Raw genomic sequence first — 13,168 nt, 5'->3', positions numbered from 1 at the left:
AGCCTTAAGCTAAAAAGCTTACAGCGCCTAGTGTTCCCTGGCAGTCTCAATTCCAAGTATTAACTAAGCGCACAAGCTCGGGATTCCTAAGAGTGCTACGGCCATAAGCAATGACTGTTGGCTGTAGAAGACTATTTGTAATGCCTGTTCTAAGAGTAACTCTTGTTACAGAGCTGCTTGAAAACTAAAAAGCCTCAAAACTCAAAATAAATGACTGGCTTTCCAGTGTTTTTTGTTTATTTGTTTTTTTATTTGTTTGTTTATTTTTTATTCATTTATTGTTTATTTGTTTATTTTTTAAAAGTTTTGATCTCCTCTTGTGTTTAAATGACTGTAGCTACAATCTTCACAATCGGAGCCTTAAGCTCAATGGCTTACAGCGCCTAGTGTTCCCTGGCAGTCTCCATTCCAAGTATTAACTAAGCGCACAAGCTCGGGATTCCTAAGAGTGCTATGGCCATAAGCAATGACTGTTGGCTGAAGAAGACAATTTGTAATGACTGTTCTAAGAGCAACTCTTGCTGCTTGTGAACTAAAAAGCCTCACAACTCAAAATAAATGACTGGCTTTCCAGTGTTTTTTGTTTATTTGTTTTTTTATTTGTTTGTTTATTTTTTATTCATTTATTGTTCATTTGTTTATTTTTTTAAAGTTTTGATCTCCTCTTGTGTTTAAATGACTGTAGCTACAATCTTCACAATCGGAGCCTTAAGCTAAAAAGCTTACAGCGCCTAGTGTTCCCTGGCAGTCTCAATTCCAAGTATTAACTAAGCGCACAAGCTCGGGATTCCTAAGAGTGCTACGGCCATAAGCAATGACTGTTGGCTGTAGAAGACTATTTGTAATGCCTGTTCTAAGAGTAACTCTTGTTACAGAGCTGCTTGTAAACTAAAAAGCCTCACAACTCAAAATAAATGACTGGCTTTCCAGTGTTTTTTGTTTATTTGTTTTTTTATTTGTTTGTTTATTTTTTATTCATTTATTGTTTATTTGTTTATTTTTTTAAAGTTTTGATCTCCTCTTGTGTTTAAATGACTGTAGCTACAATCTTCACAATCGGAGCCTTAAGCTCAATGGCTTACAGCGCCTAGTGTTCCCTGGCAGTCTCCATTCCAAGTATTAACTAAGCGCACAAGCTCGGGATTCCTAAGAGTGCTATGGCCATAAGCAATGACTGTTGGCTGAAGAAGACAATTTGTAATGACTGTTCTAAGAGCAACTCTTGCTGCTTGTGAACTAAAAAGCCTCACAACTCAAAATAAATGACTGGCTTTCCAGTGTTTTTTGTTTATTTGTTTGTTTATTTTTTATTCATTTATTGTTTATTTGTTTATTTTTTTAAAGTTTTGATCTCCTCTTGTGTTTAAATGACTGTAGCTACAATCTTCACAATCGGAGCCTTAAGCTAAAAAGCTTACAGCGCCTAGTGTTCCCTGGCAGTCTCAATTCCAAGTATTAACTAAGCGCACAAGCTCGGGATTCCTAAGAGTGCTACGGCCATAAGCAATGACTGTTGGCTGTAGAAGACTATTTGTAATGCCTGTTCTAAGAGTAACTCTTGTTACAGAGCTGCTTGGTAACTAAAAAGCCTCACAACTCAAAATAAATGACTGGCTTTCCAGTGTTTTTTGTTTATTTGTTTTTTTATTTGTTTGTTTATTTTTTATTCATTTATTGTTTATTTGTTTATTTTTTTAAAGTTTTGATCTCCTCTTGTGTTTAAATGACTGTAGCTACAATCTTCACAATCGGAGCCTTAAGCTCAATGGCTTACAGCGCCTAGTGTTCCCTGGCAGTCTCCATTCCAAGTATTAACTAAGCGCACAAGCTCGGGATTCCTAAGAGTGCTATGGCCATAAGCAATGACTGTTGGCTGAAGAAGACAATTTGTAATGACTGTTCTAAGAGCAACTCTTGCTGCTTGTGAACTAAAAAGCCTCACAACTCAAAATAAATGACTGGCTTTCCAGTGTTTTTTGTTTATTTGTTTGTTTATTTTTTATTCATTTATTGTTTATTTGTTTATTTTTTTAAAGTTTTGATCTCCTCTTGTGTTTAAATGACTGTAGCTACAATCTTCACAATCGGAGCCTTAAGCTAAAAAGCTTACAGCGCCTAGTGTTCCCTGGCAGTCTCAATTCCAAGTATTAACTAAGCGCACAAGCTCGGGATTCCTAAGAGTGCTACGGCCATAAGCAATGACTGTTGGCTGTAGAAGACTATTTGTAATGCCTTTTCTAAGAGTAACTCTTGTTACAGAGCTGCTTGTAAACTAAAAAGCCTCACAACTCAAAATAAATGACTGGCTTTCCAGTGTTTTTTGTTTGTTTGTTTTTTTATTTGTTTGTTTATTTTTTATTCATTTATTGTTTATTTGTTTATTTTTTTAAAGTTTTGATCTCCTCTTGTGTTTAAATGACTGTAGCTACAATCTTCACAATCGGAGCCTTAAGCTAAAAAGCTTACAGCGCCTAGTGTTCCCTGGCAGTCTCAATTCCAAGTATTAACTAAGCGCACAAGCTCGGGATTCCTAAGAGTGCTACGGCCATAAGCAATGACTGTTGGCTGTAGAAGACTATTTGTAATGCCTGTTCTAAGAGTAACTCTTGTTACAGAGCTGCTTGTAAACTAAAAAGCCTCAAAACTCAAAATAAATGACTGGCTTTCCAGTGTTTTTTGTTTATTTGTTTTTTTATTTGTTTGTTCATTTTTTATTCATTTATTGTTTATTTGTTTATTTTTTTTTAAGTTTTGATCTCCTCTTGTGTTTAAATGACTGTAGCTACAATCTTCACAATCGGAGCCTTAAGCTCAATGGCTTACAGCGCCTAGTGTTCCCTGGCAGTCTCCATTCCAAGTATTAACTAAGCGCACAAGCTCGGGATTCCTAAGAGTGCTATGGCCATAAGCAATGACTGTTGGCTGAAGAAGACAATTTGTAATGACTGTTCTAAGAGCAACTCTTGCTGCTTGTGAACTAAAAAGCCTCACAACTCAAAATAAATGACTGGCTTTCCAGTGTTTTTTGTTTGTTTGTTTTTTTATTTGTTTGTTTATTTTTTATTCATTTATTGTTTATTTGTTTATTTTTTAAAAGTTTTGATCTCCTCTTGTGTTTAAATGACTGTAGCTACAATCTTCACAATCGGAGCCTTAAGCTAAAAAGCTTACAGCGCCTAGTGTTCCCTGGCAGTCTCAATTCCAAGTATTAACTAAGCGCACAAGCTCGGGATTCCTAAGAGTGCTACGGCCATAAGCAATGACTGTTGGCTGTAGAAGACTATTTGTAATGCCTGTTCTAAGAGTAACTCTTGTTACAGAGCTGCTTGTAAACTAAAAAGCCTCAAAACTCAAAATAAATGACTGGCTTTCCAGTGTTTTTTGTTTATTTGTTTTTTTATTTGTTTGTTTATTTTTTATTCATTTATTGTTTATTTGTTTATTTTTTAAAAGTTTTGATCTCCTCTTGTGTTTAAATGACTGTAGCTACAATCTTCACAATCGGAGCCTTAAGCTCAATGGCTTACAGCGCCTAGTGTTCCCTGGCAGTCTCCATTCCAAGTATTAACTAAGCGCACAAGCTCGGGATTCCTAAGAGTGCTATGGCCATAAGCAATGACTGTTGGCTGTAGAAGACAATTTGTAATGACTGTTCTAAGAGCAACTTTTGCTGCTTGTGAACTAAAAAGCCTCAAAACTCAAAATAAATGACTGGCTTTCCAGTGTTTTTTGTTTATTTGTTTCTTTATTTATTTGTTTATTTTTTATTCATTTATTGTTTATTTGTTTATTTTTTAAAAGTTTTGATCTCCTCTTGTGTTTAAATGACTGTAGCTACAATCTTCACAATCGGAGCCTTAAGCTAAAAAGCTTACAGCGCCTAGTGTTCCCTGGCAGTCTCAATTCCAAGTATTAACTAAGCGCACAAGCTCGGGATTCCTAAGAGTGCTACGGCCATAAGCAATGACTGTTGGCTGTAGAAGACTATTTGTAATGCCTGTTCTAAGAGTAACTCTTGTTACAGAGCTGCTTGTAAACTAAAAAGCCTCAAAACTCAAAATAAATGACTGGCTTTCCAGTGTTTTTTGTTTATTTGTTTTTTTATTTGTTTGTTTATTTTTTATTCATTTATTGTTTATTTGTTTATTTTTTTAAAGTTTTGATGTCCTCTTGTGTTTAAATGACTGTAGCTACAATCTTCACAATCGGAGCCTTAAGCTCAATGGCTTACAGCGCCTAGTGTTCCCTGGCAGTCTCAATTCCAAGTATTAACTAAGCGCACAAGCTCGGGATTCCTAAGAGTGCTACGGCCATAAGCAATGACTGTTGGCTGTAGAAGACTATTTGTAATGCCTGTTCTAAGAGTAACTCTTGTTACAGAGCTGCTTGTAAACTAAAAAGCCTCAAAACTCAAAATAAATGACTGGCTTTCCAGTGTTTTTTGTTTATTTGTTTTTTTTATTTGTTTGTTTATTTTTTATTCATTTATTGTTTATTTGTTTATTTTTTTTAAGTTTTGATCTCCTCTTGTGTTTAAATGACTGTAGCTACAATCTTCACAATCGGAGCCTTAAGCTCAATGGCTTACAGCGCCTAGTGTTCCCTGGCAGTCTCCATTCCAAGTATTAACTAAGCGCACAAGCTCGGGATTCCTAAGAGTGCTATGGCCATAAGCAATGACTGTTGGCTGTAGAAGACTATTTGTAATGCCTGTTCTAAGAGTAACTCTTGTTACAGAGCTGCTTGTAAACTAAAAAGCCTCAAAACTCAAAATAAATGACTGGCTTTCCAGTGTTTTTTGTTTATTTGTTTTTTTATTTGTTTGTTTATTTTTTATTCATTTATTGTTTATTTGTTTATTTTTTTAAAGTTTTGATCTCCTCTTGTGTTTAAATGACTGTAGCTACAATCTTCACAATCGGAGCCTTAAGCTCAATGGCTTACAGCGCCTAGTGTTCCCTGGCAGTCTCCATTCCAAGTATTAACTAAGCGCACAAGCTCGGGATTCCTAAGAGTGCTATGGCCATAAGCAATGACTGTTGGCTGTAGAAGACAATTTGTAATGACTGTTCTAAGAGCAACTCTTGCTGCTTGTGAACTAAAAAGCCTCACAACTCAAAATAAATGACTGGCTTTCCAGTGTTTTTTGTTTGTTTGTTTTTTTATTTGTTTGTTTATTTTTTATTCATTTATTGTTTATTTGTTTATTTTTTAAAAGTTTTGATCTCCTCTTGTGTTTAAATGACTGTAGCTACAATCTTCACAATCGGAGCCTTAAGCTAAAAAGCTTACAGCGCCTAGTGTTCCCTGGCAGTCTCAATTCCAAGTATTAACTAAGCGCACAAGCTCGGGATTCCTAAGAGTGCTACGGCCATAAGCAATGACTGTTGGCTGTAGAAGACTATTTGTAATGCCTGTTCTAAGAGTAACTCTTGTTACAGAGCTGCTTGTAAACTAAAAAGCCTCAAAACTCAAAATAAATGACTGGCTTTCCAGTGTTTTTTGTTTATTTGTTTTTTTATTTGTTTGTTTATTTTTTATTCATTTATTGTTTATTTGTTTATTTTTTAAAAGTTTTGATCTCCTCTTGTGTTTAAATGATTGTAGCTACAATCTTCACAATCGGAGCCTTAAGCTAAAAAGCTTACAGCGCCTAGTGTTCCCTGGCAGTCTCAATTCCAAGTATTAACTAAGCGCACAAGCTCGGGATTCCTAAGAGTGCTACGGCCATAAGCAATGACTGTTGGCTGTAGAAGACTATTTGTAATGCCTGTTCTAAGAGTAACTCTTGTTACAGAGCTGCTTGTAATCTAAAAAGCCTCAAAACTCAAAATAAATGACTGGCTTTCCAGTGTTTTTTGTTTATTTGTTTTTTTATTTGTTTGTTTATTTTTTATTCATTTATTGTTTATTTGTTTTTTTTTTTAAAGTTTTGATCTCCTCTTGTGTTTAAATGACTGTAGCTACAATCTTCACAATCGGAGCCTTAAGCTCAATGGCTTACAGCGCCTAGTGTTCCCTGGCAGTCTCCATTCCAAGTATTAACTAAGCGCACAAGCTCGGGATTCCTAAGAGTGCTATGGCCATAAGCAATGACTGTTGGCTGTAGAAGACAATTTGTAATGACTGTTCTAAGAGCAACTCTTGCTGCTTGTGAACTAAAAAGCCTCACAACTCAAAATAAATGACTGGCTTTCCAGTGTTTTTTGTTTGTTTGTTTTTTTATTTGTTTGTTTATTTTTTATTCATTTATTGTTTATTTGTTTATTTTTTAAAAGTTTTGATCTCCTCTTGTGTTTAAATGACTGTAGCTACAATCTTCACAATCGGAGCCTTAAGCTAAAAAGCTTACAGCGCCTAGTGTTCCCTGGCAGTCTCAATTCCAAGTATTAACTAAGCGCACAAGCTCGGGATTCCTAAGAGTGCTACGGCCATAAGCAATGACTGTTGGCTGTAGAAGACTATTTGTAATGCCTGTTCTAAGAGTAACTCTTGTTACAGAGCTGCTTGTAAACTAAAAAGCCTCAAAACTCAAAATAAATGACTGGCTTTCCAGTGTTTTTTGTTTATTTGTTTTTTTATTTGTTTGTTTATTTTTTATTCATTTATTGTTTATTTGTTTATTTTTTAAAAGTTTTGATCTCCTCTTGTGTTTAAATGATTGTAGCTACAATCTTCACAATCGGAGCCTTAAGCTAAAAAGCTTACAGCGCCTAGTGTTCCCTGGCAGTCTCAATTCCAAGTATTAACTAAGCGCACAAGCTCGGGATTCCTAAGAGTGCTACGGCCATAAGCAATGACTGTTGGCTGTAGAAGACTATTTGTAATGCCTGTTCTAAGAGTAACTCTTGTTACAGAGCTGCTTGTAATCTAAAAAGCCTCAAAACTCAAAATAAATGACTGGCTTTCCAGTGTTTTTTGCTTATTTGTTTTTTTATTTGTTTGTTTATTTTTTATTCATTTATTGTTTATTTGTTTATTTTTTTAAAGTTTTGATCTCCTCTTGTGTTTAAATGACTGTAGCTACAATCTTCACAATCGGAGCCTTAAGCTCAATGGCTTACAGCGCCTAGTGTTCCCTGGCAGTCTCCATTCCAAGTATTAACTAAGCGCACAAGCTCGGGATTCCTAAGAGTGCTATGGCCATAAGCAATGACTGTTGGCTGTAGAAGACAATTTGTAATGACTGTTCTAAGAGCAACTCTTGCTGCTTGTGAACTAAAAAGCCTCACAACTCAAAATAAATGACTGGCTTTCCAGTGTTTTTTGTTTGTTTGTTTTTTTATTTGTTTGTTTATTTTTTATTCATTTATTGTTTATTTGTTTATTTTTTTAAAGTTTTGATCTCCTCTTGTGTTTAAATGACTGTAGCTACAATCTTCACAATCGGAGCCTTACGCTAAAAAGCTTACAGCGACTAGTGTTCCCTGGCAGTCTCAATTCCAAGTATTAACTAAGCGCACAAGCTCGGGATTCCTAAGAGTGCTACGGCCATAAGCAATGACTGTTGGCTGTAGAAGACTATTTGTAATGCCTGTTGTAAGAGTAACTCTTGTTACAGAGCTGCTTGTAAACTAAAAAGCCTCAAAACTCAAAATAAATGACTGGCTTTCCAGTGTTTTTTGTTTATTTGTTTTTTTATTTGTTTGTTTATTTTTTATTCATTTATTGTTTATTTGTTTATTTTTTAAAAGTTTTGATCTCCTCTTGTGTTTAAATGACTGTAGCTACAATCTTCACAATCGGAGCCTTAAGCTAAAAAGCTTACAGCGCCTAGTGTTCCCTGGCAGTCTCAATTCCAAGTATTAACTAAGCGCACAAGCTCGGGATTCCTAAGAGTGCTACGGCCATAAGCAATGACTGTTGGCTGTAGAAGACTATTTGTAATGCCTGTTCTAAGAGTAACTCTTGTTACAGAGCTGCTTGTAAACTAAAAAGCCTCAAAACTCAAAATAAATGACTGGCTTTCCAGTGTTTTTTGTTTATTTGTTTTTTTATTTGTTTGTTTATTTATTATTCATTTATTGTTTATTTGTTCATTTTTTAAAAGTTTTGATCTCCTCTTGTGTTTAAATGACTGTAGCTACAATCTTCACAATCGGAGCCTTAAGCTAAAAAGCTTACAGCGCCTAGTGTTCCCTGGCAGTCTCAATTCCAAGTATTAACTAAGCGCACAAGCTCGGGATTCCTAAGAGTGCTACGGCCATAAGCAATGACTGTTGGCTGTAGAAGACTATTTGTAATGCCTGTTCTAAGAGTAACTCTTGTTACAGAGCTGCTTGTAAACTAAAAAGCCTCAAAACTGAAAATAAATGACTGGCTTTCCAGTGTTTTTTGTTTATTTGTTTTTTTATTTGTTTGTTTATTTTTTATTCATTTATTGTTTATTTGTTTATTTTTTAAAAGTTTTGATCTCCTCTTGTGTTTAAATGACTGTAGCTACAATCTTCACAATCGGAGCCTTAAGCTAAAAAGCTTACAGCGCCTAGTGTTCCCTGGCAGTCTCAATTCCAAGTATTAACTAAGCGCACAAGCTCGGGATTCCTAAGAGTGCTACGGCCATAAGCAATGACTGTTGGCTGTAGAAGACTATTTGTAATGCCTGTTCTAAGAGTAACTCTTGTTACAGAGCTGCTTGTAATCTAAAAAGCCTCAAAACTCAAAATAAATGACTGGCTTTCCAGTGTTTTTTGTTTATTTGTTTTTTTATTTGTTTGTTTATTTTTTATTCATTTATTGTTTATTTGTTTATTTTTTTAAAGTTTTGATCTCCTCTTGTGTTTAAATGACTGTAGCTACAATCTTCACAATCGGAGCCTTAAGCTCAATGGCTTACAGCGCCTAGTGTTCCCTGGCAGTCTCCATTCCAAGTATTAACTAAGCGCACAAGCTCGGGATTCCTAAGAGTGCTATGGCCATAAGCAATGACTGTTGGCTGTAGAAGACAATTTGTAATGACTGTTCTAAGAGCAACTCTTGCTGCTTGTGAACTAAAAAGCCTCACAACTCAAAATAAATGACTGGCTTTCCAGTGTTTTTTGTTTGTTTGTTTTTTTATTTGTTTGTTTATTTTTTATTCATTTATTGTTTATTTGTTTATTTTTTAAAAGTTTTGATCTCCTCTTGTGTTTAAATGACTGTAGCTACAATCTTCACAATCGGAGCCTTAAGCTAAAAAGCTTACAGCGCCTAGTGTTCCCTGGCAGTCTCAATTCCAAGTATTAACTAAGCGCACAAGCTCGGGATTCCTAAGAGTGCTACGGCCATAAGCAATGACTGTTGGCTGTAGAAGACTATTTGTAATGCCTGTTCTAAGAGTAACTCTTGTTACAGAGCTGCTTGTAATCTAAAAAGCCTCAAAACTCAAAATAAATGACTGGCTTTCCAGTGTTTTTTGTTTATTTGTTTTTTTATTTGTTTGTTTATTTTTTATTCATTTATTGTTTATTTGTTTATTTTTTTAAAGTTTTGATCTCCTCTTGTGTTTAAATGACTGTAGCTACAATCTTCACAATCGGAGCCTTAAGCTCAATGGCTTACAGCGCCTAGTGTTCCCTGGCAGTCTCCATTCCAAGTATTAACTAAGCGCACAAGCTCGGGATTCCTAAGAGTGCTATGGCCATAAGCAATGACTGTTGGCTGTAGAAGACAATTTGTAATGACTGTTCTAAGAGCAACTCTTGCTGCTTGTGAACTAAAAAGCCTCACAACTCAAAATAAATGACTGGCTTTCCAGTGTTTTTTGTTTGTTTGTTTTTTTATTTGTTTGTTTATTTTTTATTCATTTATTGTTTATTTGTTTATTTTTTAAAAGTTTTGATCTCCTCTTGTGTTTAAATGACTGTAGCTACAATCTTCACAATCGGAGCCTTAAGCTAAAAAGCTTACAGCGCCTAGTGTTCCCTGGCAGTCTCAATTCCAAGTATTAACTAAGCGCACAAGCTCGGGATTCCTAAGAGTGCTACGGCCATAAGCAATGACTGTTGGCTGTAGAAGACTATTTGTAATGCCTGTTCTAAGAGTAACTCTTGTTACAGAGCTGCTTGTAAACTAAAAAGCCTCAAAACTCAAAATAAATGACTGGCTTTCCAGTGTTTTTTGTTTATTTGTTTTTTTATTTGTTTGTTCATTTTTTATTCATTTATTGTTTATTTGTTTATTTTTTAAAAGTTTTGATCTCCTCTTGTGTTTAAATGACTGTAGCTACAATCTTCACAATCGGAGCCTTAAGCTAAAAAGCTTACAGCGCCTAGTGTTCCCTGGCAGTCTCAATTCCAAGTATTAACTAAGCGCACAAGCTCGGGATTCCTAAGAGTGCTACGGCCATAAGCAATGACTGTTGGCTGTAGAAGACTATTTGTAATGCCTGTTCTAAGAGTAACTCTTGTTACAGAGCTGCTTGTAAACTAAAAAGCCTCAAAACTCAAAATAAATGACTGGCTTTCCAGTGTTTTTTGTTTATTTGTTTTTTTATTTGTTTGTTTATTTTTTATTCATTTATTGTTTATTTGTTTATTTTTTAAAAGTTTTGATCTCCTCTTGTGTTTAAATGACTGTAGCTACAATCTTCACAATCGGAGCCTTAAGCTAAAAAGCTTACAGCGCCTAGTGTTCCCTGGCAGTCTCAATTCCAAGTATTAACTAAGCGCACAAGCTCGGGATTCCTAAGAGTGCTACGGCCATAAGCAATGACTGTTGGCTGTAGAAGACTATTTGTAATGCCTGTTCTAAGAGTAACTCTTGTTACAGAGCTGCTTGTAAACTAAAATGCCTCAAAACTCAAAATAAATGACTGGCTTTCCAGTGTTTTTTGTTTATTTGTTTTTTTATTTGTTTGTTTATTTTTTATTCATTTATTGTTTATTTGTTTATTTTTTAAAAGTTTTGATCTCCTCTTGTGTTTAAATGACTGTAGCTACAATCTTCACAATCGGAGCCTTAAGCTAAAAAGCTTACAGCGCCTAGTGTTCCCTGGCAGTCTCAATTCCAAGTATTAACTAAGCGCACAAGCTCGGGATTCCTAAGAGTGCTACGGCCATAAGCAATGACTGTTGGCTGTAGAAGACTATTTGTAATGCCTGTTCTAAGAGTAACTCTTGTTACAGAGCTGCTTGTAAACTAAAATGCCTCAAAACTCAAAATAAATGACTGGCTTTCCAGTGTTTTTTGTTTATTTGTTTTTTTATTTGTTTGTTTATTTTTTATTCATTTATTGTTTATTTGTTTATTTTTTTAAAGTTTTGATCTCCTCTTGTGTTTAAATGACTGTAGCTACAATCTTCACAATCGGAGCCTTAAGCTCAATGGCTTACAGCGCCTAGTGTTCCCTGGCAGTCTCCATTCCAAGTATTAACTAAGCGCACAAGCTCGGGATTCCTAAGAGTGCTATGGCCATAAGCAATGACTGTTGGCTGTAGAAGACAATTTGTAATGACTGTTCTAAGAGCAACTCTTGCTGCTTGTGAACTAAAAAGCCTCACAACTCAAAATAAATGACTGGCTTTCCAGTGTTTTTTGTTTGTTTGTTTTTTTATTTGTTTGTTTATTTTTTTATTCATTTATTGTTTATTTGTTTATTATGTTGCGCCTGCTGCTTTAAGCAGCGGCGCAATATATTGTTCTTCTTAAGTCATATTATTATTATTTTTATTATTATTATTATTATTTTTATTATTCCGCGTTTCCTTGTCCGCCTAACTAGTCCCGCAGCTTTCGAGCTATCGACTCCGTTCCACCTGGAAATCGTGCGTCCTATAGCGACGATGTGGGCTTGTATACAGCTTTCCGATACCCGCACTCGTTCGTCCGCTACACTCGTTTATCGCTCCGTTTTTCCCCAGTCATTTCTATGGAATTAATTTTCAAAGTGCTCTAACTCGGTCATTTTTCAAGCTACGGACACGGGATTTCAGACGGTCGGACCCGGGCGTACCGGCTCCCATCACTTCCGTTTTCGGAATTTTTGCACTCATCCTTCCCTTTCTTTTCCTCCTTCAAAATCCCTCCATTCATTTCAATGGGAGGCTCTTAGAGTGGGGGTGATGTCATCCACTGTAGTTTCAGTGGCAAAAAGCCGTTTTTTCACTTTTCAGCCGAACAAATCGCCATAACTTCCTTATAGTTTCACCTAGAAACTTCATTTAAATTTTAAATGGTAGAGAAACTTGTACTTTCTAACACCTCTAAATTTGAACATTATTGAAAATACGGTTTTTGAGTTATGAATTTTTGTTCGGCACTAGGGACGGTTTCGGCTCCCATAGGGTTCAATGTATTTTTGGAGCAGCTCAGAGTGCGGTTTCTAAAATTTTCTCCTGTTTTTAACTCGTCATAACATGCTCAATTCTCACTTAATCTGAAATTTTTTATACCATATCGATCCCCAGACTCTCCTTGTCGCAACGGTATATACGGTTAAGTGATGTGGGGAAAACTTTCCGAGCTATAAGCATTTGTTCGGAGGTTGGGTACGCTCCCATAGGAACCCATTGAAATTATTTTTTTTCTTTTTCAATTTTCTGCCGAACATTTCACCATAACTTCCTTATACTTTCACCTACAGACTTCATTTAAATTTTAAATGGTAGAGAAATGTCCCCTTTCTCAAACCTGTAAGTTTCAGACCGTTTGAGAATACCGTTCTTGAGTTATGAATTTTTGTTCCACACTTGGTAGGGTTTTCCTCCCATAGAGCTCAATGTATTTTAAGAGCGGGTCGGCACGCAGATTTTCAAAACTTTGCCTGTTTTTAACTCGTAATTACACCATCAAATCTCGCTCAAAGTGCAAAAATTTTTACACCATCTCGAGCACAAGACTCTCCTTGTCGCTATGGTATGCTTCGTTCAATTTTGGTTGGGAAAAGTTTTTGAGATATTTGAGGTTTTTTGGAAGGTGCGCCACCGGTCGAAATTCATTGAATCATGAGTCTGTCAGTTGTATTCTGTGAGCGTGCGTGTGAGAGAGACAGAGGGGGGAGGGGGAGGGGCAGAGGCAGAGACTGAGGGGAAGAGCTGTGAGGGCCACAGAAATACACAGGCAGTCTGTAACACTTTAAAGGTCATTTTTAAGGGGGACATCTTAATTATCCAGGGTTTCTTAAGGTGGAATTTTTTAAGAATACCTCATTCACAATATACTGGCTGTCTTTTCGACATTTTAAGCTTTA

This window comes from Hoplias malabaricus, chromosome 1 (genome assembly GCF_029633855.1).
Source record: "Hoplias malabaricus isolate fHopMal1 chromosome 1, fHopMal1.hap1, whole genome shotgun sequence".
Classification (NCBI taxonomy): domain Eukaryota; kingdom Metazoa; phylum Chordata; class Actinopteri; order Characiformes; family Erythrinidae; genus Hoplias; species Hoplias malabaricus.
This window is presented reverse-complemented; position numbering follows the sequence as displayed.